Raw genomic sequence first — 259 nt, 5'->3', positions numbered from 1 at the left:
ATCATGAAGAAAATTAAAAGATAATCTACAAACTGAGGAAAATGGTTCGAGGAAGATGCCAGACAAAAGTAAAAATGCTGTAGGGGCTGACCTGGTGGTGTAGTGGTTAAGTTCGCGTGCTCTGCTTTGGTGGCCCAGGGTTCACTGGTTCCGATTCCGGGCGCAGACGTATGCACCGCTTATTGAGCCATGTGGCAGGAGTCCCACGTATAAAATAGAGGAAGATGGAAACAGATGAAGCAGACGTTATTAATCTTAT

This window comes from Equus przewalskii, chromosome 6 (genome assembly GCF_037783145.1).
Source record: "Equus przewalskii isolate Varuska chromosome 6, EquPr2, whole genome shotgun sequence".
In the NCBI taxonomy this organism is placed as follows: Eukaryota; Metazoa; Chordata; class Mammalia; order Perissodactyla; family Equidae; genus Equus; species Equus przewalskii.
Note: the sequence above shows the minus strand (reverse complement) of the source record.